Here is a 27,965-nt window from a genome sequence, read left to right as displayed (position 1 = left end):
CCGTGAGTCCTCTGGGGTTATCCAAATCCCATATGAACAGCCTTTGCAAAATAGAATCCTCCTTGGCCCTGGAACAATAATGTTCTCTACACTTTTTTGTTTTTCCATTTCTTCATGTACTGCATTGTGCAAGACTAACAAGTACCAGTGCCAAGGTGGACTCTATTTTGCAAAGATCTGAGATATTAACCTTATCTCGCAACTATGTAAATCTGGCATAGGTTGTCCCAAAATGATCAACCGGGGATCCCTGGCTATGGTTATTCCCAGTATTTGATTTAACATCTGATTTCAATGCAAAGATTTGTGGCTATCAGAAAGACGATGCATTAGTTGGTAAGTATGGTTACGGTAACAGGAATGAACGTGGGAACAGATTGCAGAATGTGGAAACTTCTACAGCATGAATTCATTCTTCAAGCATCCAAATAGAAAATTGACATGGAATGGACCCAACGGAACCAAGAATGAAAAGGACTATATCCTATTTAAGAAGAAACACATGATTGCAGACTGCACAGTCCTTAACCGTTTTGATACAAGGAGGGATCACGATTGGTATGCTGCTGATTACGTCTGAATGCAAAGTTGGAAAGAAGAAAGCAGATTAAAAACAAAACAAAACAAAAAAACAAAACATTACATCAATAACCTCAGTAATGACCGCAAAGAATTTCAAATACAACTGAAAAATTGCTACAGCTCGCTCAAAATGCATGGGGACACTTTAACTAACGATTATGAAGAACTTATGAATATTGTAATTGAAATCGCAGAAAAAAACAGGATAAGAAAATATCTGATGAGACAAAACAATTGAATGAGGAGACGACAAGAAATGAAGCAATCCCAGGATGCTAGAATAAGAATTGAATATGCAGAGCTATCCAAGACAATCGGCAAACGTATAACTGAAGATGTAAGACGGTTAAACTGTGATATGGTGAGGAAGACTATTGAAGATAAAAAAATCTTAAAGAAGTCAAAGCAACGATTTGTGATTGGGAAGAAGCAAATCATTGTTCTCAAACAAGATGATAGATCAACAATAAAAGACAGCGCACTTATCATAAAAAGAGTTGAGGACTTCTACATGAAATTGTATGCAAACACAGATAACACAGGGCATAATCCAGCAGAGGACAAGCGAGAAGAAGCCACCAATGATGTCCCATGCGTCCTTCCAGAAGTGGCAAAAGCAATAAAATCCACGAAGACTGGGAAGGCTCCTGGGGAAAATGGAATTACAACTGAAATCTTAAAAGAAGCTGAGGAAGAAGTAGAAAGAATCCTTAAAAAACTCTTTACATGCGGCTTGAAAAACAGGAAGATTCCAGAGCTATGGAGTAATGCCATAGTTATCCTCATGCACAAGAAAGGAGACAAAGAAGACCTCAAGAACTACAGATCAATCAGTCTACTTTTAATCACTTATATCAAAATTACGAAGATACTCACTAATCGGCTACAACAGACCCTGGACTTTGCCCAACCTAGAGAACAAGTGGCATATCGCATTGGATACAACACAATGGACCACATCCAAGCAGTACAAGAAGTGATTTAATGAAGTAATGAATACGATCTTCCACTCAGTTTAGGATTTATAGATTATGAAAAAGCATTCGATTCTGTCTACACCTCAATGGTCCTGATGCATTAAGAGAAAATGTTGAAGTGTACATTGATATTATACAGAACATTTCCGAGAATGCCACATCAACCATTCCATTACATGAAGATACAAGCAAGATAAGGATCAGTAATGGAGTGTGGCGAGGAGACACAATGTCACCAAAGCTTTAAACTGCAACATTGGAAGAATTTTTCAAGACATTAGATTTGGATGAAAAAGGAACCAAAATCAACAGTGCATATTTGAGTCACCTACGATTTGCAGATGACATTGTTATTTTTGCCACAAGTCCAAAATACCTACAGCAACAAATTGTAGAACTCGCCAAAGCAAGTAGGAATGTGGGCCTCCGTATGAATCTCAGCAAGACCAAAGTAATGTTCAACAAATGTGTCAAGTCAGCAAAGATTCAAATATATGGAATAGAACTATGGATGGGAACCTTTTGAATTAAATCAATAGGAAAATTAAGATGGGATGGAGAGCATTTGGAAGAAACAAGACAATATTTTAAGGGAACATTCCAAGGTGCCTCAAGAAGAAAGTTTTTGACCAGTGTATTCTGCCCATGCTCATGTATGGATGTGAAACTTGGACCCTAAATGCGAAGATAATTCAGAAACTTCAGAGAACACAAAGAAGCATGGAGAGCTATATGCTGGGTATTATCCAGAGACAGGAAAAAGATGAATGGGATCGAAACCAAACTAAAGTCTGTGACATCACAAGGGTGAAGAACTTAAAATAGCAGTGGGCCAGACACATCGCAAGAAGAAATGACCATCGTTAGACAAATATGGTACTCGACAGGATTCCAAGAGAGATAAAAAGACCAGGACGATGACCAAACGTAAGATGGGAGGATAACATCAGAAAATGTATTGGAGCAACGTTGAGAAGAGAGGCTGCAATCGCAGTACGTGGAAGATCATTAGGGATGGTCTAGGACATTTGGTCGCGGCTGTTTTGTCGCAACCAAATAGCCACCAGTGCTTCACCGTGACTCACCCTTCCACCGGAAGCTGCCGCTGCCACCTGCTAAGGTAAGTGCCTTAACTCAAAAAACCCTACCCTAAGCTCTTACCCTAAAACCCCGTACCCTAACCCTAAAACCGATACCCTAAGCCCTTACCTTAAAACCCACTACCCTAAGCCCTTAATCTACAAAACTTATCATTTACCTTAGAAGCAGTCGGCGGCGGCGGCGGGGACTCCAGCAGCAGATCAGCGGCCATTTTGTCGCAGCGAAACGGCTACGACCAAATGTCCCATTCCGCATTGGGGAGGCTTCATCCAGCAGAGGATCAACCAGGGCTGAAGATGACAATGATGATATATATATAAATGATTTTATATATTATATACACATTACATTATATAGAGTATTGAATTTATGTTAACCTGGTTTAATATGCAGCACATACAGTTTGTATTGGACAAAAGTGGTCAAGAACATGATTGACGCATCGCCCTATAATTACTTTGGTGCTTGAGAGAAATTTATTTTGGCTCACTGTGGGGTTAATGGAGTTAATCTACTGCAACTGTACCATAGCTCAGAGGTGCGCAAACTTTACAGTCTGCGCCCCCGCCTGCTCTCCCCCCTTGCTTGCGCCCCCACTATCTTACCTTGGCTCTGGCGTCACGTGACCCCACGGCGTAATTTGCCATCACGTTGCCATGGCGACGTGTTGCCTGAAGCCAAGGTAAGGGACTTTATAGAGACCTCACGCAGTCCCCCCAGTATTTGATTTAAATGCTTTGGGGAAGACCGCGGGGCCTGTGGAGCGCTGCGCACCCTCCCCCCCACCAGAAAATCTTTGCGCACCGCTGCGTTAGCTTAATTATGTTGATTCATTTTCCCCTCATCTTTGGCCCAATCCCCCTCCTCCTCTTCTTTTATTCCTTTTTCGCTTTATCTTTCTTTCGCATCTCTCCCTTTGATATTGTTTCAGCCAATAAGTGAACTTTTGCCTCTTCTAGGTTTACAGATCCTGTTTAATCTCAGTTTACTTAAACATTGATTTACTACAACACGCCTTCAGGAGCAGGGATGCCTTCAAGGGGGTAACAAGCAGAAAGCGTTTTCACAGCATCATATTTAAACGCAATAATATCTAAGATTTATTGGTCTCCCTTTCACCTTTTCACTCTACTGCCAAAAAATATTTATTAAGCATTAGCATTAAACAGCAATATTACTTTTCACATAAAAATAGACTTGAGGACACCGATATTTCTCTCTTTGCAGCCTCAAAAAAAGGAATTAATGAACACCAAAGCAATTACAAAATAAGAACATACAGACACACACAAATTCACTGCCCTGCAGAGCTGATATCTTATATCCTAAGATATAACCTACAGTGCCAGGTCCGGATCAGGTCTGGACCGCCTACCGAAAAATAATGCAGCTGCATAAATTAATTCTAAGTGGGGTTTATTTACTAAAGTCTGCTGGCTGCAAAACAAGGGTAAAAACAGTGCAAAATAATTGATTTATTAAAGGAAAAAAATCGAATTACTTTGAATGAGATTCCACTTTTCCACTGCTTTTTCCCCAGCTTTATAGCTGGGAGACTTTAGTATGTAATACATCAAAGTCTCACGCCTGCAAAACTGGGCCAAAAAGCAGGATCAAATGGGCCCCTAGCAGTTTCTGTAGTAATATAGGAGTTAAGTACAGATGAAAAGGTGCCAGTCTGTCTGACAGGTTTTATTTCAGTGGCAGGAGATGGCAACTTTTCTCCAGTTGTACAGCAGGGCACTCTAGTAAATCAAAGTCTCCCAGATGCAAGACTGGAGGGGAAAAAAACAGGATTACGTAAAAAAAAATGTAAAATGTTCAAATTCTGATGCAAAATAATTCAGGAGCTCCTTAAAAATACCCAGTATTGTGGGTTTTACAAGAGACGGTTTTTAACTTAGCTCTGACTACTCCAACTATGGATCAGATGAGTCGTCGTTGCACTGTTCAGAACGAGCACTTGGAACTTAAAAAAAAAAGAAAGATTGCATTTTGGAAATTGAAAACGAAATGAATAAATGAGGTACTGTATAGGTGGTGTCATTTCATCTGATAAGGTTACATAGTTTAAGTACTTGCACTTTATTACAAGTCCAATATGTGCTGCCAAGCAGGACTGCACCTTTTTAATTAATATCACCTAATGGTAAGACAACATGTGAGTGACTTCTTGCAATGGTAGCAACCTTGTAGCAGCTTCTAAATGCCCTTGATTACATATGCAATAAGACACGCCAGGGTGTGTGGTTATGGGAAAATAATTAAACGGCTCAAGCCTGTTTTCACAAAACAGCATGCAATTATTCCCTCATAATTATGCATTTCTGAAGTGTCCAATTGCACTTGCAGCATACTGGTAAACCTATACGAACTTTGTTCTGAAAATAAATTTCAAAGAGGGCATTGATAATGGATCTACAATGGATTACTTTATGTTACGCATATATGTATAAAGTAAATAAAGTAGTTCCCAAGTCAGCTTGAACATGGTGCGTCTCTTGCTGTTCAGTGGTTTGCGAAAAGGGTTACACAATTGTGTAGATGTCCAAGACGTGGAGAGCGCAGGTGTTGTTACCAAAAAACTATGAGAAGACACAAAATAGTAAAATACTGTATGTCTGGTTCCTGAGAAAAATTAACACAACTTTGATGGGAATAAAAGTTACTTTTGACACAATGTGAGTGTTGAATTTTATTCTGTTCTATGTGATAAAATCAGTTTGCAGTCTGCACTACTTGTCCTTTCTACTTCTCTACTTCTAAAAAGGTCCTCTCGTCTAAGGTTACCAGCGGGTCACATCATAACCACCATTGCCACTGATTTGGGATATGCTTGTGATAGTGGGGAATATGTGAGTATATTCCCATCAAAGTTGTGTTACTTTTCTCGAGAACCAGACATATTGCACTATTTTGTGTTTTCTTATATTGTTTTTGGCAACAACACCTGCACTCCCCACGTCTTGGACATCTACACTGAGGGGATTGAGAAAGCAATTCACACGAAGGGTTTGAGCTGCAATCAACCGTGGTTTTATTGATTATAGCACATTTTTCACTTTTAATCACAAATGTGCATACTTTTATTTGATGGATGTGTAAAGGTGTCATTCCTTATTGCCTATATGTCATATTAGGATTTTCTTATATTGTTCTATTATTTACATTGGTACAAAGGACCTTTTTTTGAGGTCCCTTTACTGGGATTCCATATATTTATACCTTTATATTACACTGATTGGGTATAGAGTGCCACAGGTAACATCCGTTCTTTCTCTTTACACAATTGTGTACAGTACATGGTTCATTATTCATGGTTCATTGTGATGGAGCGGATCAGTGAGTAAAGGAACGGACACTGAAAATAAGGACACCGATTTTGAAGCAGGGGAGCTTGGTTCAAATTCTGGTGTCAGCTCCGTATGATCTTGGGCAAGTCGCTTTATCTCTGTGCCTCAGGCACCGAAAAAATAGAATGTAAGCTCTACAGGAAAAAAACATTATCATGGTTGGGAGGGAATTTTCTTTAAACCTATACATGAGAGCTCACCGGTTTCTTAGTATGGTACAAAATTGTTTTTGCAAAGTTTTCCGGGTTCAACAACAGATTGATCAAGGAAAAGATCGAAAATATAAACCCATCAGATTTCTTTCCTTAATACATTTACATCCCAGATGACCCAGTGTATGACATTCACAGTTGTACCATGTTATATTGCTCAAGGGCAGCCCAATGATAAGACTAGTCCATTGCAATCCTGGCTCAGGTAGCTAAAGCAGCACTTGGTCGCTTTCATAAAGGTCACATTGTCAGTAGCGGCTGTTTCTCCATGAGGCTCTCAGATGCATGCTCCACAAATCTGACATTTTGCAAGTCTCTTCCATTCAAGGTTCTTATATGTCAACAGCAGCAGCAGACATTGCTAGCATTGCTGGACTAGGCATAGATGGATGACTGTAATTCACCTTCCATGCTTCTATGCAGGTAAATTATCTTATTCATTATTATTACAGTTTGTCTGTTGGAAACATTGTATCCATGCATTGCTCAAGCGGGCTATCAATGGGAAAATGATAAGAATGCTGGAAAGCCACATGTAATATAGGATCATTTATAATCTAATAAAATACTAATCACTGCAATGACTGAATGAACGTTAAAAGTGAGTTTTAATCATACAGTGAGGGTCTGTTAGATAGTACGCGATAGCAACTCAACTCCTGTAGAAACAAAAATCGTAACCATCTTGAGGACTACGTCCTAAGCGGAGATCTGCTGCTGGCACATTACCCCTTGACCAAAAGACCCTGCAATTCCTCGACAATTTGTGACAATTTGTTTTCTTTTTAGAGTCAAATGTCCACACACTCTCCTAACCCCAAATGAAAAACCTCTGGGGTCCCATAAAAAAAAGCTGTCTGAGAAAATAAAGCCGGCTCCCCAGACTGCCTCTGTGTGTGTTCCCTTTTACTGGTCTATTAGGTTATTAAAACAGGGCTCCCTCTTACTGCCCCCCCTCCCTTTTGTAGGACATGAGTATCCATTAGGCAGCTGTTGACAGTTGTTAGACCTATCAGCAGCTCTGGAGAGCCTGTTTGTTCTGGGGAGGCAGAAGTAAGACACCTTGTAAATGCCATGGCCTGTGGTTTGATGTGTAACTTGGGTGGGAAGCAGACCAAGGATAGGGGGACTTGAGGTGGCCTTGGCAGTCCGAGGGCTTGGAAGTGTTTCTGGAAGTGGCTGTTTGATATTAACCAAATGATTCCCCTGGTACACATTACGCAACACTTGGGGTCAGAAGGACTGTTTTATTCCATCCCCTCTGTTATTTTGTGCCTAGTCCAGAGCATTCTTCATAGATGTTATAGTGTGCACAGACCTTTCTAAACCGCACAGGTCTCTATACTCATGACCTGTGAGGTTGTACACACTATTACTTCTATGAACAACTCGTTTGGTCCATTAAAAGGTATCAGCCTACAATACAGCAACACTTCTCCAGGAACAATACAGCTACTGGCCACAGCCAACCTGTTTAGCACAAGCACGGATTGTTGGAGTGCATATGGGTGAGGGAAATTTGTTAGTTTCCCTATGTGCCTGCCTCTCACACAAATAGCACCGAAAGATCTTCCTAGGGGATTTCGTATCCCAAAATAAAATGTAGTGGCACCGCACAAAATGCTGGTGCAGAAGCTCTATTTGCGACTGTCCGAAATTGGCAGGGAGTGTCCAATATTGTGGTGGTATGAACCATGTCCTGAATTTGGAAGGAAGTGCCTTCTTTATATGAGAATTTCATTAACAGGCATGTGTAGATTGGGATACAAAAAGCGATGAGCAGGAAGAGACGGGAAATAGTTGCTCAGTGGTGATGGCAGGAAAAAAAATGTCAGCCACATGCCCACCATAGTGCCAATCCCAGCCAGCTGCTCTCCTGTGGAAAAATCTGTAACCATAAGTAACTGTCTTTACGAACTACTTTCCTTGCTTGATAGCTGGTAACCCTACTCTAAACAGATCTGCATACACAACACAACACAACATGATAAACACAGCATGCTTCCTGTGGAGCTATTAAAAGGTTTAATCCCCTGAACACCTCAGAGCGTTAATAACCCAGCCCACTCACTTAATCCTTTTGCGGAACATCTTCCCTCCTGAGGCAGGATGACAGTTTTGGCAACTCTTTTTGCCTTGTTTTCAGCCCAACATACAGTTATGCTAGCCCTCGGCTAATGTTCTGGAGCCGGGGTGCTGCTAACCAGTTCCGGTCCCTAAATAGGAAAATAAAAAGGGGAGCACAACCTTAAACATCTTCATTGCTGGAGGGGCAATGCACTGTAGCCAGCCCAGTACAGATGGCTCAATTAGTAGCTCACCTGTGCTGAAGCTGGGATCTCCTTAAAACCTGGAAGAAGGGAAGAGAATCAGGGCACTACGGATATCAAAATAAAGTGAATTTATTCAGCCAACTTTATTTTGATATCCGTAGTGCCCTGATTCTCATCCCTTCTTCCATATTAATTTGAATTATCCCACAGGTTTTCCTTGGACCAGGAGCACCGGTAACTGTATCTTTAAGATTATTTTATTTATGGCGTGCAGCATCCACTTACCTTATTCATATCCTTAAAACCTGACACGTTGGGGGGGTCTTGAGGACTAGAGTTGAGATCCTCAGTCTTAAGGGTGACACGGAAAGTCCAAGTGCTATTAAAAATATTAAACATTGACATTTTTAGTTCCCATAAAGCTCTTATATTAATCACAATGTATGTTGCTATCTCTTTGCTATGTTTCATGCCTATGGCCTTTCAGCTAAAATTTGCAACACTATTTTTGGGCTATGAAACAAATGTCTCAAAATGTTAGCGGTTAGGGGGCCTATACCTGGAACCCCCGGTGTTGCCAATACAAAACTGACCAAAAATGGAATGCAATTGGATGCGATAAAAATATTGCCGCATTCATTAAATATGATCTAAGCATAAAAATGGCATTGTTTAACTTCTCATTTGCTGCAATGCTGGCCAGAAACTGACAGTTCAAAATCTCACCTCACTCAGGTAGGTGAAACAGGAGATTTGTGTGAGGGAGATACCTGGGGGATAAGGTGAATACGGCGAGATGCTAATCCCAAATCCCCTTATCAGAGTTTAATTGATAGCAGTGTAAGCCCGCATCCAGTTAGCGCGATGCGCACAAAAACCTGTAAGGCAATGCGCACGGCCATAGAGGCACGCGACAGTGCGGCTGATTTTTCGCAAGACAAAATCTTTTGATTTTGTCGCGCGACAGCCGGGTCACGTGAGCGGTTAAGCCAATGAGTGTGAACCGCTCACGTGACATCACAGGCACGCCCCCAATCATTGAATTAGAGCTGATCTTGGTCGCGTCTCCTCCAGACCCCCCAGGTCACAGATCGCCTGTGCAGCGGGCGCATGTAACATCACACGCTCCGTTGCGCGCCTACTATGTACAAGGCCTAACAGTGCTACAGTATGTGCTTTTGCAGTTCTAATATAGGCTGCTTGGTAGGACTTTACCTATGCACAGATGCGTGTTAGTTAAAATGTTTATTACTTCCTATCTCAGTATCCTGAAGGTGGCAGGGTAGGGCTTGGAAATATCAAAGCTCTTCTTAGATTGTAGCAGAGATGTTGGGATCATGCGATCCCCCTCCCCCACCTGAAAATGAACATGCTGCATTGTAAAACAATGCTGAGGGCTATGTATAAAGGGGTCGCTATAAGTGACTGCCGTAAGATAGGCGCACAGAAGAATAGCAAGTTAGTGCGTCTCCGTCCACCAATGTATAAAAACTATTTGTATGTGTTCTGCAGTGTGCACATCAACATCAAGAAAGAAAAAAATGACGTTAAGGAGTGGCGTTAGAGGCAGAGTTTACATGTTATCTGTGGCACATATGTAAGTAATATGTAATATTACATTTTATGTATGTGCCACTTTTGCACACCACAAAGACATCAATGATTTTCTTGGCACAAAAGACAAATTCAAGTAGATGCATACAATTTTTAATACATTTATATGTATGAATATGAAGCCCACCATACGAATAGCAAAAACGTACGCCAAATAGAAGAACATGAGTAATTACATTTTAAAGCAGCAATACTAGATTCCCACCTCCCTTTCACCCCTTATCTTTATATGTAAAGCATGTGACAAAGTATAATTCTACATTCTTATTTAAGATGGCAATCATTTGGTGCTCCTGTTATAAATCTGTCAAAATCGTTATGTTGTGCCTAAAATAATGGCCACCTTTCAGTTTCAATCAATGAAATCCTTCAGTCAATGTAACTCAGCAGCTACAATGTATCCTTATAAAACTAAGGTAGCATTATCTATTGTTAGGCTGGGGCCATGGTGCCTTCACCCCGCGTGGAGGTGTGCAGAGGCTGGGAAGTGACTCGCGTGAAGCGATATATAGATATATGTAAGTCCCCGCTCACGCTGTGCGCGCTCGTGCGCGGGCACACACGCTCGGCGCTTAGATACACAAAAAAATTATACTTTCCAGCGTGCTCAACTACCCGCAATGCCCCCCCCCCCTGCGTGCACGTACATGCAGGACACCCTGCGCTCATGCTTGGAGCGCTCTCCAAGCATGAGAGCGCTCAGCGCCAGCGAGAACTCAGCCTTATAGTTTACAGCTCAAAGTGCTGAGAACATTGGTAACAAATTATCACAATCAGGAAAGTGTTGCAAATATCTTGCACTGCTGGGGAGGTGGGCTAAAACCTGCTATAGAAGTCAAAGGCTGCTCAGTATATTAAAACTCATTAACAATGGCACTAACAGTTTAATAAAAGAACAAAAAAACAGTCACTATTATCTAATACAGGGGTGCGCAAACTTTTGTTGCTGCTCTGCCCGGTGCTTGCGCCCCCTCCCCTTACCTTAGTGCGGCATCAAATGACGCCGCGGGCCATGTGTCGGCACGTCACATGACCTCACTGCATCATTTGATGCCACAGTGCCATGGAGACGCATCCCGAAGCCGGCTGCATCTTGGTAAGTTGAGTTGCAGAGGCCTCGAGCGGTCCCCCGGCATTTCATTTAAATGTCTTGGGGAAGAGCGCGGGGCCCTTTGCAACCGCCGCGCCTCCCCCCCCCCCAGAAAAATGTTGCGCCCCCCTGATCTAATACTACAGAACTGATTCGTTTTTTAAAAAAATCATAAGATTTCATGTTTTGCTGCTTTTACAGCAATTCTTTAAGTGTAAATTATGCTTAATACATAGCCCCCACTGATACATAAGACACACACACACAAATCCATTCCTGCAAAGCAAAACATATTTGGTTGGATCAATTCAAAAATAATTTTTTGTTTAGGTCGGTGTCTGATAGAAGAATCTTGTTAATCATGTGTCTTATTTTAGAAGCAGCTCGTTAGTCACGGAGAGTTTGGAAAACTTCAGTTGTAAAAAGGAGATTTATTTATTTTGTTTTTTTGGACATTCCCCAAATCACATCCCTATGCAGAAGATGCCAAAGCAGTCCAACCCCACACAAAATGCCTCGATACATTGAGGCATGTTCAAAGCGTCTTTCTCAGTGTCAACGGCAGATCTCCAGTTTTGATTCATTGCCTGGTTGATTCTGCAGTAAAATGAATGAACTCGGGCATGTAATACCTTATTTACCATTTTTAATGTTTGCTTTACGGATTAACCTCTTGGGGACCAGCAACGCATTGCTGTTCAAGGGGTTAATGTATATGTTTAACAAGCTCTCAAATTGAGGGCTGCGTTAGGAGCTAGTTGAAGGATTATTCCTTAAAACAGGGGTCTCAAACTCAGTCCTCAAGGGCCACCAACACGGCCAGGTTTTATGGATATCCCTGCTTCAGCCCAGGTGGCTCAATCAGTGGCTCAGTCTTTGACTGAGTAGAAAACTGAGCCACTGATTGAGCTACCTTGGCTGAAGAAGGGATATCGATAAGGCTTAGGAGGTATGAATGCTACATGGGCGTTTCTTACAAAAGTCACAACAAGCCGTCCACTGCCAGGAGGGCGCGCATCACACTGAGAAGTCATGCCTTCCTGGACACACTGGCTGTGAACAGTTTGAGAATGGCCACAATGTATTATTTTTTAACTGATATTTTTCTCAAACTGACCAGAGCTTGAACATTGTACAATGATATACGTGGAATTTAAAAAAAATTCAATTAACTCTTTTTTTTTATTCTCTAAAATATAACTGGGGCTTTAAAACTTTTCTGTCCACAGGACGGAGAACCAAAATAAACACTTTTGTCTCTCACCAATAATTACAGGTGTGGAACACCCTTCCTCCCTCTTGACATCACGGTTTGCCCCTAATATATTCTGAGCCAATGCAAACAAAGAAAAAAAGATCTCCTATAGGTTTTTCACTAGAGGTTAAAGTGGACTGGCACCGCACAAAGCATGGTTTCCAGCAAGATGATCATGATGCATAGCAGATTGGGGCTTCTTTAAGTTTTGCTAATACAGGGCAAAATCAAAATGGGTGCCAACCCTCCGGCTGCACAAGGGTTAAAGCACCCGCAGCCGCAGTGCATTGCTCTGCTGCATGCTGCCCTAACTCTGTTTAGACCTGCAGATCAAAGCAATTATGAGCCATTACAAGCCCTTAAAAGAGCCTTCGCTCTTACAGACATGTGCTAAAGATCACTTTTATAAATTCTCCCCGCCTTGTAATCACTTAATCTTCTTCTCTTTCTTTCACTTAAATGTCCATTCTTTAGAATATTTAACATTTTAGAAAGTAGGCCCTGAAGTGTTAGAAGGTGTTGTTGACCAATGTCAACCATTGGCAAATATGTGTGTTAATAGGTTAAAGCAAGGTGATTGTCTGATTGAATTAAATGCATCAAAAAGAAGCATTTTAAAAATCATTAAATCGTTTTGAAAGCTTATCATTTCCAATAAAAGAGTGTAGACAAAATGGTGGGGTTTCACTGACCATATCATTTTCTGATCATACCCCTTTTCCTAATTGGTCCTAAAGGAAGGACATACACACTTTTTTTTTTTTTAAGTCCCACAGCAAAGAAAATGCTTCAAACTTTCAAAATGTAAATAAAGTGCTTAGACTTTCTAAGGGTGTCAATCATCTAGCTTTAACCTTATTAAGCCTATGGTCATTATATCACTTTGATCTTATGTAAAACTGTATCTATAAAAGGTACAATTCACAGATATTGTTCATTGACACAAAATGTTACCTTTCAATTAACATTTTATGATTTGTACTGTAACTTACCTTTTTCCCCCTTTCTTTTATTAACTCTCCAGAGACATTGGCTTGAAAATGTTAGACTTATTTTCTAAGTATTTCATTTCTAAATATTTTTTTCGCTGCCTAATAAATCTGTTTGTATGTGTGAGACATTAGTTGATATACGTTTCAAAATAAAATGTTATTTTAATACTGGGAAGGTGCCTAGTCCTCAACTTCCAATAAATTCCCAAGAAGGGACAAATTAACAATTATATTGTGGCTGCCACATTACAGACAGGTAATCAGAAGCACAGGGAGATGAAGGGAAATAAAGAGATACAGTGAGATACGATGTGACCTCGTGACCTTTTCCATTGGAGGAAACCTCTATACCAAGTGAAGATGAGACCCAACCAACCAAGTGACACATTCTTATAGCAACATCTCATGCTAAAACTGCCAGGATATATTAGCAAGTAAGGGCAAAGTGGCTAGGTCAGAAGGGTGACGTTGAAGCACATGCCGAGGCCCATCTGAACCTGTTCGCTCACGGGGGATCCCTGGCAGAGATCAGGCCAGCAGTGCCAGAGACAGAGGGCAGAGCTGTCACCACTCTGCCAGCTCCTCCCACCGCAAAAGCAAACAGTGATTCACTGCAGAAACACACGCATAGCTTCGTAATGCTGTAGCCATCTAAGGTCTAGAACTGACTGAACCGGATCCTACACAGTATGAACTGGCAGGTAAGATAATAAGGGGTCATGTGATGCAAACAAGGCCTCTGGATATATGTTACTTCTATGGCAACACAACAGCCTTAGCACAGGTATATATGTGGGAGGGAGGGGAAAACGATGCCAATTGAATGTTATGGGTCAAAAGCAAATGCAATTAAAAAAAAAATCCTCCCCGCAATAACCTTATCCCCTTGTGCTTTAAAAAAAATATAATCCACGTATTCCAGAGATGTTTAAGGACTAGCTGTATGTTTAACGCAGCTGTATATATTTAGGAGATGCAACCAGCTAGTTTGTTTCCCTCTTTCCAACTAAATTCAGACCACCTTAAACCAGTGGTCACTATATACTGTAGGAGAGCCCAGGCCTGCAACGTAAATAAGTGCTTGCAAATTCTCTAACAATTGGAAAATGCTTTCTAAAGTGTTGCATAACACTTAGATTGTAATTTGCAAAACAAATGTACAGTTGCTGAAGCAATCATCTACGGGACAGGAAAGTAGCAAGGAAATTCACAATGCACACCTAGAAATAATGGGGAGGAATAATAAAAGCAGCAAGAAAATCTAAATTCAACGTTGAATGGACTATAGGGAATAGGGCTCATGCCTGAGGTGACGGATCACTGTGGGGTAATGAAGGGGGTAAGTTGTTTGAACTGTGGAAGTCCCAGGGAATGGATGGCGGTGGAGGGGTGAGACTAAGTAAAGGACTGATAAGGTGGACAACAGGCTGCAGGGGTAGCCATGTTAGGATATCTGTAACAGGTTAGTTACTCTTACAGCAGGTCAAGCAATTCACATTCCCAATAAATCTTGGCGTTGGCACCATTACCGTTCCACAATGAATCCCAGCTTGAAGAGGCTGTGGTAAGGGGAAACCTAGGATCAGGATTCTTATCCCCAATGGAGCTGGAGTTTCTGTTGGGGAAAGTAAGAGAGCAGCCATCACAGGATGGATAAGAAGCCAGATTTCTGGAGGGTTGGGTTTAGGGGATAGTGTGTCCTTAGATGAGGAGGCTAGCACAGTGTGCCCTAGAGTTTGGTTAGTGGATGCCCTCATGAAGAGGGCTAGGAGATTGAGGACCCTAGAAAGATTAAGCACCAGCATCAGCCCAGTGATGAGGAGATGGAGTTCAACAGGGGTCGTAGAGGATCGGTGGAGAAGCAGGAGTGTGGCAAGGGGAGCGGCAGGCCTGGTACGGGCTGGCTCCACGACCAAGCGACGGAGAGCAGGGGGAATAGCGCTGGATAGGGGCATCAGAATGCGGGCTGCCGAGACCGTCCATCGGAAGTGGGAGCGACACAGAGGTCTCTATTACGTGGTGAGGGTGCACAGGAGCCGGACAGTGGCCCTAATGCACTAAGTGGGTGGCAACAGCAGAATAATCGGTGCATGGGCCCTAGAGGGCCTGTTGCACCCTCAGCTGCCTCTTCTTTTTCCTCCATCTCACCTCAGGACTTTGCTGACTATTTTAAGGAAAAGGTGGAATCCATGTCAGAACATCCCCCGTTTCCTCCTCCCATCTTACACCACTTCCTAACTCTGCTCCTGCCTTCCTTGACTATTTTCCCCCTATCTTGGAGGAGGATGTACCACTGTTGATCTCTTCTCCCTCTACCACTTGCCCTCTTGACCCCATTCCCTCCCGTCTCCTAAAACCTCTTGCTCCTACTAAAATCCCTACGCTCACACACATTTTTAACTCCTCCCTCTACTCTGGTACCTTTCCCTCCTCCTTCAAACATGCAACAGTTATACCATTACTCAAAAACCACAAGCTTGACCCTACCTGTTTTTCTAACTATCGACCTGTCTCCCTCCTGCCTTTTTCCTCTAAACTCCTTGAACGTCTTGTATTCTCTTGCTTGCTCCATTTTCTCAACATCTATTCTCTCCTAGTCCCTCTGCAATCTGGCTTCCGCTCTGCTCACTCGACTGAAACAGCTCTCACTAAAATAACTAATGGCCTCCATGCTGCCAAAGACAGAGGTCATTACACTCTGCACTTATTACTCGACCTCTCTGCAGCATTTGATACCGTGGACCACCCTCTTCTCCTTCCCATTCTCCATAATCTTGGTATTCGTAACAAAGCTCTATCCTGAATCTCCTCTTACCTCTCCCATCGTACGTTCAGTGTCCCTTCTGCTAAAACCTCCTCCACCTCTATTGATCTCTCTGTGGGGGTACCCCAGGGTTCTGTCCTAGGACCTCTTCTCTTTTCTCTGTACACACTTTCTCTAAGTGACCTACTGTAATCACATCTCTTAGGTTTAAATAACACCTCTATGCTGACGACACACACATTTATTTTTAAACCCCTGACCTTACTCCAGCTGTACAGACCAAAGTTTCTGAATGTCTCTCCGCGATATCATTCTGGATGGCCCTCTTCCGACTTAAACTTAGCATGGCAAAAACAGAGCTCCTCATACTTCCTCCCAAACCTGGCCCTACTACCTCCTTCCACAATACTGTTGGAAGTACTATCAAGTACCTTGTCAGGTTTTAGCGCAGTGGTTTGAAGGTTTGTGTAGTGAGGTCTTGCATTTAAGGGTACTTTTTAATATAGTTGTGCCAACCAAGGGAAAAAGGTTTATCGGGTTATGGGGTGGATAGCAAATTGTCAGAAAATGCATTTTTTATGAAACTGATAGGATGTAAAGGTGCGATGAAGGAATTTTTGATAAGGAAAATGGTCAAAGGTTGGAAAAAGGGAATGGTATGAAGGCCAGTGACGTTTGTATTGTTGGGAAAGTTATTATCGAGGTTCAGAGAGGTTTGTTATTTGGAATACGAAGTATCCTTATTCGAAGTGTCTTTTGTGATGGCATTCTTCAGAGCAATGAGAATTAGCGAATTAATAGGTACTGTATGAGTAAGAGGAAGTTAGAGGGAATCCAAAGTGGTGATGCAAGAATCTGAGAGGAATAAAGTGACTTTATTAATACGTATGTCCAAGACAGATGTTTATGAAAAAGGTGTGTGGTTGTCCTTTGTGCAATAGGGGGGACATATTGCCCATTGTTCTTGCTGAGAAGAAGGCTTGATAAGGCAATGGCCTTGTTAATACAGGAAGGTTTGCCATTGACACAGTGCCAGTTTCATAGGATTTGTAAAATTGTGCTATAGAAGGTTGGTAGATTTTCTGGGGATTATGGAACTCACACCTTTCGGATAGGGGCTGCAACAGAGGCTGGACGGCTGTGCATGTCTGAGAGAGAAGTGATGAAGATTGGGTAGTGGGAATCAAGGCGCTATAAACTGTATGTGCGCCCGAATCTAGTTGAATAATGTGTGTCCCATTTATATTTAAATCAGACAAGCCAGCCCCGGCAGTATGGATTATGAGCCATTCATATATGTTTTTTTTTCAGTGAAACAATGGGTGGACGGAAAGGTCATTTGGGGAAAATTTGGGATTAGGATCAGTCAGTGTTATATGGTGTGTTTAGGGGTCTAGTATGGACTGAGTTTCTGCCGGACTTAATGGTAATGAGAAAGCAAACTAGGAGCCCAGTTACTATAGTAATCCATGTGGGAGGTAACGACTTAGGCCAGTTGAAAACTACTGAATTAATTAACACCATTAAATATGATGTGTCAAGCTTGTTATCCTTGTTTAAAGAGGGTTGTTTGGTTTGGTCAGAGATGATTCCGAGGATATTTTGGAGAAACGCAAGGAGAGGGATGGCAATAAGTGTGGGAAAAAAGTGAATGCAGCAGTTTCTAAGTTTGTAAGGAATATGGGTGATATTGTGGTGAGGCATAGAGTTGGAGGGTGACAATAGAAATGTGTTGAGGAAAGTAGGGCTGGATATTTTTAATGTGAGTCTCCAGGATGGGATTGAGAGGGCGTTGTCACCTGGTGGGCTGCAGAGACATTTTAGGGCCCTGCTTGAGGGATGTTGCTTGTCAGTGGAAGTGCTTACCTGCTTTTGGCCCAAATTTGACCTCGCAGCAGGGCTTGTGCTAATATTTGGAGAGTACGGTGTGACGTGCCCATTGGCCCGAGGAGTAAATGGCTGGCATGATAGTTTTTTTAAAGTTCGTGTTTAAATGGTTAAGTTATGTTAAATGTCGCTGCCAAGTTTGTGTGATGTACTTAATACTGTAAATGCTGTGGTTATTTTACATCCAAACTGGTCAGAGTGTTATTGGGGTTGGGTAACAATGGCTTGGACAGCAGGGAACATGGAAGCATCTGGAAGTCATCCAATCACCCATGTGGAAGGTCTCCTCTGGTGGCAGCTTTTGACTATGGCAGCAATAACTTGTCATCTAGCAGAGCCATGCTGACCAACAGCAGTGCTCAATTGAGGATCTGGTGGTTAATACTTTTTTTTCTCAGCAGGAAAAGCAATGCTACACATCACAGAGTTATTACTGAGGTAAGGAAAAGAATAGGACTGGAGCAATCTGTCATGGCATGGAACCATGTGGTTACCCCCGACATGGCTTACTGGTGTCTACCTCATGCATATTGTACCTCCTCTACTCTATTTGCCTTGCCAACTAATCTGGAATAATTATATTATATAAGAAAAACCTTCATAGTACATTTACACTTACATTATTAGGTTTTTTTTTTGACAATCATTTTGTTTTTTATTAAGCAAATAAAAATATCACTTGTGAGCACATTCACAAGTCTCCGACAGGTCGGTAACACTGTTTTCACCATTATCGCCTAACATACAGTGCTTCCAATGCAGCCAGGAATTCTGGCAAATAACACGCAAATGAGCAGTGTCTCCTTTTGAATCAAATCCATTTTAACATGAACAACCCCTTTGAGTTTTTGATGAACAATTTTATTTTTAGGTTTGAGGAGACTGTGAGAGGAGGTTAGAGGAGATAGTGTTCAAGGAGGCCTATACTGAGAATACTGACCCGGTGCTGTTGTGGTAGAAATACATAGACGATATGCTTATTCTGTGGGAGGGGGTGAAGACAGAGTTTGTTAAGGTACTCGGCCACAAAGGCATCAATCTCAAACTTGCATTGGAGTTTAATCATACTTCTGTGAATTTTGACAGCTGATGGGACCTTCATTACTGACCTTTTTGATAACTCAACGGCAACTAAGTCATTTACATGCATCTAGCCTACATCCTAGAGCAGCGGTGCGCAAACTGTGGGGCGCGACCCCCAGGGGGGGCGCTGGGTTTACAGAGGCCCCGCGCGCTTCCCGAAGGCACTTAAATTAAGTGCCCGGGGAGCTGCAGGGCCTCTGTAAACCTAACTTACCGTGGCTCCGGCGGCTTCCTCCCTGTGGCGCCATGGCAACGCGGCGTCAAAATGACGTTGCTATGGCAACGTGACGTCATTACGCCGGAGCGCGGGTAAGTTGGGGTTGTCCTAGAGCACAGATCCAAGGGATCCCCACCAGCCAATTTTTACCAATTAGGGAAAACTGTAGTGCTATTCAACAGAACCATATGAGAAATAAGGAACTTAGGGGTTTGTTCAAGGAGAGAGGCTACTGCCATAGAGTTAGCCATGTTGTATATGTGCTGGCATTAAAAGCCGATCATAACCAGTTATTAGTAGGTAAAATACAAAAAGGTACAGGATAGTGCCATACGATTTATTGGTACTTGGAGTTACAACATCATTGGTATGTCTTGCAACTTGATCCACATTTTAAATCTATTTTGGGAGAAAAAGTATGCATACTGTATGAGATTGGCTGATTTAAAAATATATATCTTTGTGAAAAGCCCTTTTGTTCGTAAGAAAATAAGAAACACTGGACTTCAAGGCTCATTTGGTTGTGGGAGCTGCAAGGCTGGTCAATATACGCCTCCTGTAAAAGAATTTGAAACCCCAGATTGTAAGATTTATCTGGCACGTGACTTAATTAATTGTAGGACAAAGACAGTTGTTTACTGTTTTACTTGTCCATGTGGCCTGAATAACAGTGGTATGACAGCTAGGGAGCTATGAAGGTGTGCTTGAACACATTAACAATAGTACTAATGACCCTGTAGACCCAGGGTCTTCAACTGGCCAAGTTCGGCTCGCATAGGACCTGCATATGGCCACAGACCATTCCCCACTAGAGAAATATATATATTATGTAACTCCCTATGAGATTACCATGGCCTTTATGGGGTACACGGTGTGGATTCACATAGAGTTATACCTTTCATATTACACAGCTAAGCCCGCCTCGTGTTGCCTGAAGACAAGGACGTCAGAGGGTTTATAAATAGGAAGGAGAAGATTCTAGAGGTTAGGTTGCTGGAGGGGTGAGAGTGGAGGAGCGTCAGTGTAGATAGTTAAGAAGTTTGTTCTTGGGTATATAGGACAGACGAGACCCCGTTTATTGTATTCTAGCTAGGGACAGTGCCCCTTCAGATAGGGTCCCAAGAGATGGCTAAGGTGAACCCAGTGATTCACAGAAGAGGAGGCATGCATGCTACAGAGCCTCCATGAGGGGGGCCTCAGGGTGCCATAGGATCAGCTCTGCAGGCAGATTCACACACGCCTCAGTTACAGTCTGTCTAGAAGTGACAGTTCAGAGACAGGAGTGGGGTGTAGATTCCCCATCTATATTGAGTCGGCCAAGGCCCGAGAAGGGGTCCATATTGACAGGGTGTAACGGACGTTATGCAGAATGGAGACAGATCATTTAAGAAAATCCAGTCAAGTGTCTGCACCTCCACAAGTTGTTAAGTGAGGGTGCCTGGGGATGCAACCGTCAACTGTACAGACAAGCGATATGAAACTGATGACACCTATGCTTATGGGTTCTGTGAATGGATGAGAGGAGTCCTATCGCCAATCATTTCTATCTTTACTACCTCATCACCCAGCCACACGACTCCTGCACCCTGAATAAAGTAAAGCCTTCTGAGTAGCAACTAGTACAGACTATGATGTAAACTCCCTAGGAGCCGGGCAGGGAGGGTTTTATATATATATATATATATATATATATATATATATATATATATATATATATAAACGGAAACACATTTAACCATTATATATGTATCTGTAGTCTTGGAAAACATAGCGTGAAAATTATATTCAAATATGGTTCTTGGCCTTCTGACTTTATTGTTGTTGGTCCGGGACCCTTGGAAAAGTCGTTGAAGAGCACTGCTGTAGACCATCAAAAAGGGAAGTTATCTAGTGTGGCCAGACACTCGTTCTTCAAATCTACATCCGGCTGAAGTTACGGTTAATTGGATTGATCAGGTTAATTTGGGGATCAGGGGTGGCAATTATGAGCAGTGTTTACCTAAAAAATTAAGTCGTGGCTTTTAACTGTTGGTGTTTAACCAAATGGACTCAATGAGGAACTCACGTTTTCCATGTTTATTTAGTGACCAGGTTTCCCCTAAGTGTATTTTATCTTGTATTATTAGGTTTTTAATATGTTGCTGGTTTTTCCTTTTTTTAAAAGATATTGCTGGGAGATGGCGATTTGTAATGCGGTCTGTACATGGTATTTGGCCTATTTAACTATTTAACTAAACACCAGATAATGGTGGCGTGCAATATGTTTCCAACTAAAATACCGCAATTACTTTAATTATACATGTATACATGAAATGTTGCTGTCAGACACACAAATGATTTTTTCATAATTTTCTTTTTATGTTTGTACTTTAGGATTTTTTTGTAATGAAAAAATATTATTAATTTTGCATATGGAATTTTGCATAATGTTCCCTGAGAAGTTGAGTGCTTTTTTTAACCTTTTTTTTCCCAGTAGGTTTTTCTCATATCATTATATGCATATTGATTCCACTAGGAGCACCGCTGGGACACATTCTTTCCTTTCACCAGCTATGTATGCTGCCTACAGCAGTCACTCCTGGTTGTTTTTGGTTGCTCTGCTGGGATGCTCTTTCATGCACATACTACCTTATTAGCTAACAAATATGTATTTCAGGTGTACAGCACCCCTCACCCCCATATTACTGTACATTATCATTTTCATCTACAAAGAATGTCTGTTCATTAAAAGGTATCACAATCTGTGTGACATCTAATTTTCTTTAGGACTAATGGCGCTACTGAAACTTTGAAGCATCTTTTACAAGCTTTTATTGCCTACTGGAAGACTTGGTTTTTCCAATGCTGTCAAAGCAACGCTAAATCTGTTCTGAAATGATATAAAACCAGGGCCCGATCACAATCTATAAGTGACATGGCCTAAGGTTTGCAACTAGGCCGATTTCACTGGCTAAGTTGACAGCTATGCCGTTGCCAAAAGGGAAATCTGCCCATGCTGCTACAGTACAAGTATTTTTTTTTTTGTGTATTTGGGAACGATGACTGCCAATTAAAAGGCACCAGGTCTCCTCCAGGGATGATGTTTCACTTTTATTTGTTTATTTGTTTTCCCGAATCCTCCTCGTGTCTCTTTTTCTTGCTTGCCTGCCTTTTCTCTCCTATGGTGACTGAAGGCTGTAGCTCTGGTCACACTTCCAAGGGGAAGCAGCTCAGACTGCAGGCTAAGTAGATGCCCAGGAATATAGGCAGTCATTTTTTATTTATGTACATGCTGCTCCAGAGGCCTGAAAAACTGTCTTACTAGCCATTAGCCTGTAGATGTTTGCATTTCTTCTGAAACTGGTTGAATCACATTTTTTTTCATATGCATCACTGTACAATTAATTCCTAGAGCGGTCTTTTTTTTTTATTGGTGACCGATGTTCATGGAGCTAAAGGGACATGCCCAACTCCCACAAGCTGTTGGAAATAGGTCTTGATCTGATTTCTCCTACTTCAAAGGCTGTGCTGCTTATTTGTCAGCAATATGGTTATTTCTCCTAACTTTAACAACGGCCTTGGCCTGCTAGATAAGGATTGTGGGTATGCCAATGGACTGTATTGCTCTTCTGGTTTTACCTTATTGCTGAGGGGGTGGGAGTCCTGAGGGACTATTATACAGTGCGACTAAAATTCTCCTGGTGTTATCAAAAAGAAAATTCTGGTCCAAGTCCCCTTTATACAGAGATGTAATCAACCCAATGGTGTTATTGGTTGGGTGACCTCATTTGACCTTTCTTTATACAGAGGGACTTATCACTGCTGTGAATTATTAGCAGGGTGCCTTGATATAAGGCTGCTTTATCCATAAAGACGTTATATGTCCCACAGTAATTAGAATGGAATGTCCTGATGTAGGGCTTATTTTACAAACTTGTTATCCATTTGTCAGTATTATAGGGTGAAACATTCCATAGGGTGTATGGAAATACATATGGGGTGAGGGGATATCAGGTCTCCCGATTGCCAGTAAAAAGCAGCATGACAGGAGAAATCTTTGTCTGCTCAGGGTGTCTTAAAGTTTCCATTTATAACATGGTTCTTCTCCGCATGACTTAGCTGCTCAAAATCAAACACATATGCAGTTTAGTAAAAATATACAGTTACAGCTTTGACTTCATCTGTATTGGAGGACCTTGCAACACTGCGTCCAAATATTTAGCACCTGTACATCATTTAATTTAAAATAAAATTATAGAGATAATTATTTGACTTACTTATTGGCTACCATCTCGGAATGATGATGTCATTTGTGATAATGAATGTATGAGAGCCTGCAGTCTATTCAGATTCCTTATTAATCCATCTGGGCTCCTGGGTCCTCCTGAACCAGAAAAAGTACACTACCGTATAAACTATTTTAAGCACAGGGCAAACAAAGTGGGATAAGCAGATCCACTAAGCCAGGGGTGGGTGGCCAACTCCAGTCCTTAAAGGCCAATAACAAGTCAGGTTATAAGGATATCCCTGCTTCAGGGATATCCTTAAAACCTGACCGGTTAGTGACCCTTGAGGACTGGAGTTGGCCACCCGATCTAAGCAATATAAGCTATGTAGCCTACCTGGGCCTCTGGCTATTATCTTTCCCTTGGCCCTAGCAGCATAAGTCCTGTTAGACACAGGCAATGTGGGGGATAAGCTCTTTCATGGAGGCCTAGCTTGCTGTTGCGGCCAGGATGCATTATTGCTGTATCCAGGGGCTGGCCTAACAACAACCAGAGAGGGTCATCTTTGGGGAGGATATTGGCTGGGTCACATGCCCCTGATGTGATGCCTGTCGGTATCGGACCTGCCCTGTTATGGGGCAGGGTTACAAGCCCATCCCCTGGGGTACATAAGCTGACACTCTCCCAGAAGTCAGTAGGTTACTTCCCTACTCCCGTGGAGTGGATGTGTTTACCCCTTATTCCATCAGGGGGTAAAGGGAGCCTGAAGGGCCTCAAGCCCAGTGTGTCTGCTCCAGGGAACATCTATGCTGTAACCAGAATGATGCTAATACACAGTTGAACCCATATGTTGTGGCTACTTGACTGGGCCACTATTTGAGTTGCCCGTGCGGACCATCTTGGCTGCACCAGGATCCTCACCGTCTGGAGGCGCTGCACTACGGATGATCACTACTGAGAGCCTGTCCCGACATCCCCATACCATCGCGGAGTTCTCAGGTCCTTCTGTTCAATCTCACAGGTATGCACCGCGCCAGAATACACGGTAGCTCTATGATCTCACTTTGTGTGGGGGGAATGGTGTTACAGCTATATACAGATTTACTGCGCATGTGGAGAAACTAGCCCCATCATTTTTTTGTAAGATTGATTTTTACAAAAATATAACAAACCATATTCAGTGAGGGTCATTCATAACAAGTTTACCTCTAATTTGACTCAATTGAGATTTTTGATACAAAGGCCAGGAAAAATGACAGATACATAATTGTATCTCTATCTTTATAAAAGTGTCATGTACCACTTCCCTAACTCCTAAACACCACTGCGGTTGCAAGCGAATGTTTTGAATATGCTGTAAAAACATCTTTCTTGCGACAGATAAGCTTTTAGTTCTGTACATTTGAATGGAGCTGAAATCTCCAGTACTGGGAAGCAGCTTCGTAGATAATGTATAGTGTCGATTTTCAGGGGAAAAGGGGGATTGCATCCCTTAATTCCAGTGATTTGCAAATATCCCTAATCCCTTCTAGTTGGGGATGAGATCCTATTCCCATGCTGCTGACCCTTTCCTCCCTGTTGTTTCTCCCTTGCTATCCCCCATCACTTGTTTATAGCTCCATCCCACTCCCCCATTCTAGTTGGGGATGAGATCCTATTCCCATGCTGCTGACCCTTTCCTCCCTGTTGTTTCTCCCTTGCTATCCCCCATCACTTGTTTATAGCTCCATCCCACTCCCCCATACTCTCTCTCTCCTTAGACTTCCTAACAGCTATAGCAGTAGCAATATGTTTCCAATACCTCTTGTGTCTCTTTATGCGTGCTTCCCTCCGCCCCATGCCGAGAAGGGCCTGACCTTTCCAGTCTCGAGGGGGATTGAAGCGGGAGGAGAGCAGTTTGGAGCGGAGAAGGAAAGCAAGTAAGAGAGAGAAAGGTTAGAGAGAGAGGGTCAACCTTGTCAGAAAGCTGCAGGCATCATGCAGTCTAATGGGCCTCGTTTCTACGACACCAGGGATGCATTTAACCTGGAAGAGGCCACTGTTGTCTAAGGCCTCAGATGAGTAATTTTGGCATGCTCTGCCTTACAAATGCTAAGCGGGACCTGGCTAACAGCTTTTGACACAGATCCATAGCAGAACCTTTTCAAGCCCTTTCTGTATGGGGATAGGTCATGTCTGGCTTTGTGTTTTGTTCGATAGTACTGAAAGGATGAGAGGACACAGCTACCGGTGTATCTGTCTCCTTGTATCTCGAAACATGCCCACTCCATGTGACATACTCAAAGGTCTCATACCCTTCTCATTCTCCCTCTCCGTGAAACTTAAATGTTTTTTGATGCTTCAGGCACAGGGAGAAAGCAGGAAGCCCAATGTCATACTGCACACTGTATTTAGAAACTCGATGGACAAAGGGGGTTATATTTAGGAGTATCATTGTATTAAAGGCACATTACTTCTTACAAACATATGCTAAAAAGATCACTTCAAAAAGTTTTTCCTACCTTATGATTATTTCATCTTCTTTTTTACCCTACTTACATACCCGTCATCTAACTCGAGGTGTACAGCGTGATGATGATCCCGTCCTAGTTTTGTATTCCCATTTGCTTCTCTGTTAGTAAGCTTTGGCAAGTTGTGAAGAAATCGCCATTATCGCACTGTTGATCTGAAACTAGTTGGTAGGCATGCCCTTAGCAGAATCTAATTTTCAACCATAAACAAAAGCACTCACCGAACACATTTATTTCATTTTATATTGTGTCATGATTTAAGATATGTTTAATAGCTATTCAAATATAAATTTCAATGCCTAGAATAGGCATGAACACAAATCATTGAACAGAACTTCCTACAATTCCACAGTCCTGGGGTTTCTAGTTGTAGGACTACAATTCCAGTCCTGGGGCTTCTTCTTGTACGACTACATTCCTGGCGCTTCGTCACATTCTGCAAACAATTACAATAGTTGCACTAATAAATTAAATTGCATTAAGTCAAAATAAGGGAAAATATAGAATGGGATGGTAATGGTGTAGATGAGGGATTCTCAAACCTTATCATACTGTGGACCATTTCAGTGTTAATAATCATTTGAAGGACCAATATTCTTACATCTAGCTCTGTACTTCCACACGTTTATACAGAAGAATAAAATATATTGTAAAAATACTGGGCTTATGTACAAAAATCAGCCAATGTATACAAGTTAGAATATATTCATACTGAAAAAGAGAGCTGCCTGATGTGAATTTTGAAAGGCTTCATAGAGCACCCAAGCATTGGTCCAGGGACCATCGTTTGAGAACCACTGGGGTACATAAAGAACTTTACAAATCTAGAAGAAAAGAAATGTGGTACGGAAAGTTTTGTTCTGGTATTATTGTGGTAAAGAACAAAATAAGCGGTCTTTATATAACAAAAAAAAAAAAGATGCAGTATAGCAATAGTGAAAATCCTTATTAAAACTTTGCACTTTAATTGGAGTATAACACCTTGCACCTCACATTTTTGTATCTAAAAAAATACTTAATGAGAGATAGTATTAGAAAAATTGATCAAAGTCCCAAAATAAACTGAAACATACAAATATAAATGCAAATAGATAAAAAGAGAGACCGGAAAAGAAAACCAATAAACATAGTAAAACTTCTTGAGCCCAAGATGAAATATTAACTGGCAACTGAATCATTAGCTTTAAATTATTTCTCATAATCAAAATTTGTTCCATTTTACAAAGTACATTCCGACCTTTGTAAATATTATACCCAAGAGCACGATTTTATAGCTGTGGCCCAATGTTTGTTTTATTAAACGTTCCAATTATTTTTATTTTTAAATGAGCAGACCCTGAGGCAGGAAACAGCATATTTGGTATACTTTCCTCCCTGGGTTATTCGAAGAACAGTTGCATGCATATCATGCACGTATGTATGTTTGAATTGTGTGTGTGTGTATAAATATATAAATATATATATCGGAAATAGTCGTTAGTCCAGTTGCGATAGTGCAGAATAAATGAGTACTTCAGTATTAGGTGATACTTTATTTATTTGGACTAACAATTTATGTCATAGGACAAGCTTTCGAGAGTTCTCCTCTCTTCCTCAGGTCTTCAATACTGGTTTACAAAGGAATATATGGCTAAAATAGAGGTTTGGAAAGCAGAATGGTTAAACTGTAACGCCTGTATGCCCGCAGACCTGGCCAGTCCCCAGTACTGAGGTGGGTAGGGTTATAACAAGCACCCACAGCAGTGAGGGCGTGCTCGGAGTGTGGTAGTGCGTTGCCGGGCCTGTAAAAAAAAGGTTAAGGTATACTTGCAACGCCTTGGGTTTCAGAGTTCGGATAGTGATGTCCGTAA

At 41.8% G+C, this 27,965-nt stretch overlaps 2 long non-coding RNA genes across 6 annotated transcripts in view; one reads left to right on the top strand and one right to left on the bottom strand.

Annotated features, from left to right (window-relative positions):
• The window catches only part of LOC142465005 (uncharacterized), a 151,448-nt gene that overhangs the window by 2,556 nt on the left and 120,927 nt on the right, over positions 1-27,965 (bottom strand). For 2 of the 5 annotated variants that reach the window (XR_012787767.1, XR_012787768.1), the window contains 4 exons: positions 25,407-26,276; positions 23,657-23,763; positions 8,784-8,877; positions 2,818-4,629 (listed from right to left, as the gene is read on the bottom strand). This is a non-coding gene — a long non-coding RNA (uncharacterized LOC142465005). Of the gene's footprint in view, positions 1-2,817; positions 4,630-8,296; positions 8,442-8,783; positions 8,878-23,656; positions 23,764-25,406; positions 26,277-27,965 lie in introns of all 5 variants that reach the window. The other 3 variants (XR_012787769.1, XR_012787771.1, XR_012787770.1) reach the window with 3 other exon arrangements.
• LOC142465006 (uncharacterized) overlaps positions 14,069-27,965 on the top strand; it is a 71,110-nt gene continuing 57,213 nt past the window's right edge. The window contains exons 1-2 of the long non-coding RNA XR_012787772.1: positions 14,069-14,150; positions 18,499-18,538. This is a non-coding gene — a long non-coding RNA (uncharacterized LOC142465006). The remainder of the gene's footprint in view (positions 14,151-18,498; positions 18,539-27,965) is intronic.

Source organism: Ascaphus truei, chromosome 13 (assembly GCF_040206685.1).
Source record: "Ascaphus truei isolate aAscTru1 chromosome 13, aAscTru1.hap1, whole genome shotgun sequence".
Taxonomy (NCBI): Eukaryota; Metazoa; Chordata; class Amphibia; order Anura; family Ascaphidae; genus Ascaphus; species Ascaphus truei.
The sequence above is the reverse complement of the archived record's forward strand: the minus strand, read 5'-3'. Positions and strand labels throughout refer to the sequence as shown.